The sequence below is a fragment of the Vanacampus margaritifer genome, chromosome 5 (genome assembly GCF_051991255.1).
Source record: "Vanacampus margaritifer isolate UIUO_Vmar chromosome 5, RoL_Vmar_1.0, whole genome shotgun sequence".
Lineage (NCBI taxonomy): Eukaryota > Metazoa > Chordata > Actinopteri > Syngnathiformes > Syngnathidae > Vanacampus > Vanacampus margaritifer.
Window position 1 is genome coordinate 28724956 of NC_135436.1, and position 3742 is coordinate 28728697.

Sequence of the window (3742 nt, forward strand, 5' to 3'; positions counted from 1 at the left end):
GGGTCGGCAACTTGGATGACCTTTCCTGAATGCTGCTGCTACATTCATTTATATTAATGGATGCTCCTTATGGGAAGATTAATTTGTTATTGAGGTGAAATCCACAAATTAGCGACTACATTTTTATTTAATTATTTACATACATTTTTAAGCTTCATGCTTATATTAATACAATATACGCATGTGAGGTGCATGCAGGCACAGCTCCAGTACCAATACAAAAGGGGGCTGATAATATAATTTATAAATAGATTTTATATCAAATAAAATGCTGGAGGGGTTACCTTTCTTTAACAAAGCAATTGAAATGGCACCAGTGGCTGTTTTTCCTTGACCACAGATGGTGGGATTACAATTGGTTCAAACTAGCAGTAATAGGCTATATTCATATAGCTAACAATGTATAACTGTAGACATGTCAGTTGTATTTAGTTCGCCCTTTAGCTTGTTTTATTAAGTGCAACAACAGTATCAACTGTGGATATTTTCTCTTTTCTGCACTCTTTTCAAAAATTTATCTATGGTCACAACTACGAAGGGACTCGAACCCTCAATCTTCTGATTCGAAGTCAGACGCCTTGTCCATTAGGCCACGCAGTCACGTGGAAAAACAAACAAACAATTGTTTTCATAAGCAAACTTTTTTGACTAAAGCCATTTTTTTCTTTTTCGACTTTAGTGGCTCCTGGAAAATTTAGGGCCCATCGATAATTACCAGTGTTTTCTGCACATGAGCAACGATTATACAGCAATAATCCACAATACTGACAGACAAAACTATGTTTAATCTTAGCCATCTGAGCGACCAAGGCTAGCTAGTTGCACTGGGTTTCTAAACTTGTTGACAAAAATGCTAACAGTATGCTAATAACGTGAGCCCTACTTGTTGTCTGGTTAGCTCGCTAAGATAACGAGGCCAACTGCACTGCTAGTGCCAATATTTTTGTAAAAATAATAGCAAGGTGGACAAATTAGCCAGATTAGCTAACAAAGGTTGTGCCCGCTAAATTAATGAGGCTAGCTATGCACTGCCAGTGCCAATATTTTGGTAAAATTATGTTATGGTGGGCAATTTTAGCCAGATTAGCTAACGAGGGTTGTCCTGTCCTAACATTTTCATAGGCTACAAAAATTCATCTATGGTCACCTCAGGACACAACTACGGAGGGACTCACAGACATGTGACTTCTTTTTTTTTTGCTGGAAAAACAAACAAACAAACGTTTTCATAAGCAAAAAAATAAATACAAAATGGAGGAAAATTTGACAAAAGCCATTGTTTTCTTTTTCTTTTTACAAAAAGTGAGGGTAGTAGGAAGTATGCATTTTTTTATTTTTTTTAAAGGACAACGTGTATTATTATTTTGCTTACTTCAGAATATTTTTTTTATTTTAGAATGTTACTGATAACGAGTATTTGATTTTAAATGTCAATAGCCTACCTGTACATGTATTTATTACAGTAATATAGAAACTAAGGCATAGCCACAAGACGCAGCAGTACACAGTCCAGTTGTTTTTGTGTTATGATGTCTTTTTTTTCCTCGGGTTGCCTGGCACTCAAATTGACGGCCCTGCCAGAGCCCAAATCCAAAAGCGATGTTGCATAATACAAGACCATTCAAAGCAGATTCCACATTGGCGCTCGGGCGCTTGAATCAAATTCTCTCCCCGTCCCCGCTCGCATGTTCACCCCAGTTTCACCCCGAGAAAAATTTGTTTCTGTGTCCCCCCCCCCAAGATGCCTCTCTTTTAGTAATTTATTCATTCTGAAGAGTTTAGATAATGTCTGTAAAGCTAAGCTGGAAAACAATGTGTGTGCATTACCAGTGTTCACAACAAAGATGCAAATTTTAAAACACAATCAGAAGGGAGTTGCCATGGAAATGTACGCGCTTTGAAGGAAGCCGGATGCAAAAACATGTCTCCTTCGGTCTTTATTGATATCGTGCATTGTAATGAAGATGACGAAGAAAAACAATATCTGTAATTATTCATCAAAAAGCACTTTAGTGCAACCCAGCCTGAGATTTTCTTCCTGGTGTGACAAGGTGCAAGGCAAAAAAAAAAAAGTGAAGGCGGATTAAGTCAAGCGAGTCAGCGGACACTAAAGATTAAAGGTGCGGGGGACGAAGCGCAGCGGCTGAAACATTTATTCAACAATCAAATAGAATAATCAGCGTTATCTGCTTGGAACATTTGGCAATGGATGTTTTACTTACTGGAACACTTTTATGAAACTCCGCCGTAGTGCTGATTGATTTCATTGTTAAAGCAGCGGAAAGGAACAATTGGCTTCTTGCTCCAGGGCGCCCCCTACAGTAGGAAATTAAATACATTTTCAAGCCAATGCAATACATGTGCAGTAAACCATGTTGGTGGTTTGGCATTTGTGAATTCCTCCATTACTCGCTGAAAAACACACTCATTAAAAAAAAAAACATTGTGCGCAGGCTCAAGCCATGTCTAATGTAAAATATGGCACGTTGAAGTGAGGGGGCGGAGCTTTATTTAGTCAGGACATAGCCATGTCTTATAGCGGGAAAAAGTGCTTTACCGCCTTCTTGTAGCCATTATAGGGAATTGTAACCCTTTTTTGGTGGGTGTCCCAATCTTGAATTTGCTGTTTGTGGTAGGGTTTGGTCCATATTGCCAAAAATTGCGAAGGTTCATTACATACCAAGGTTATTGTAGTGAACGAAATCCAGCAAAATAACTGCAACTAAAATTGAATCAAACATTTTTAACAAAAATAAAAATGCTTTAAAAAAAAATAAAAGCAACCAAAACTACATTTTACATATATTAAACTAATGACAGATAATTATAATAAGAGTGAAAATGTTGTTTGTTGTCATCTTTGTTTGAGCCTTTGGCGTTTATTTTCAATTTATTTATTTCTATTATACACCACAGCCGTATATTAAAACTAATAAAAACTAAAGTAAAGCAAGGCATTTTGCGGATTGTTGTTTTTAAAAAACGTTAAAAAATTGGTTGAATTTTGACTACATAATACTTAAAGTAATGATTTTTTAAAAATCTTGCCCATAAGAAATACACAAAATAAAATAAAAATAATATTAAACCTAAAACTAATAAAAAAAGAAAACTAAAGCAAGGCATTTAAAAAAAAACTAATAAAAAACAACCCACCCTCAAAATGTATGCTACGTGCTAGGAGTGCAGTGTATTGGAGAAAGAAAAGACATTTTAAAAGTCTTATTGTTCTGGTAATGTCACAGATATCTTTTCAATACTTTTTTTTGCTTTAATTGGGAAAAATGCGCATAATATCTCTAATATCCTTGAAAGTATGTAATGTTTACCTCACTTTGAAAGGGTTTCATAATGAGCAATTCGCACAATGAATAGAAAAGAACCAGAGTGACTTTTGAAAAGTACTTTTGCAAAAGACAATTTGACAGCTGGTGGTGCCCGTGAAAGAGTTTGTTTTCTTCCGAGGACCCTGCAAGGAAACAATAATGGGCAAACAAACAAGAGGCGAAAAAAGAATCCCACCATATTTCACGCTGATGGTTGACGAATTGAAGTTGACTGAGCACAAATAACACGACTTATTTACCAAATGTCACGGCCAAAAGTCAGTCGCGTGATGTTCGACAACCTCACTGACTCCATCTAAAAGTCAAGCAGCTCATCTTCTGCTAAACCTCAAAATGGAAATGTATTTTAATTGAATTAGGTCCAGTAGGTCGGACGCAGACACAATACAGGCGGC

At 36.5% G+C, this 3742-nt stretch overlaps 1 non-coding gene across 1 annotated transcript; it reads right to left on the reverse strand.

Moving 5' to 3' along the window:
- Positions 1–527: 527 nt before the first annotated feature.
- On the reverse strand, positions 528–600 carry trnar-ucg (transfer RNA arginine (anticodon UCG)). Its single transcript has one exon. It is a non-coding gene; the product is annotated as a tRNA-Arg (tRNA).
- Between the last annotated feature and the right edge of the window lie 3142 nt (positions 601–3742).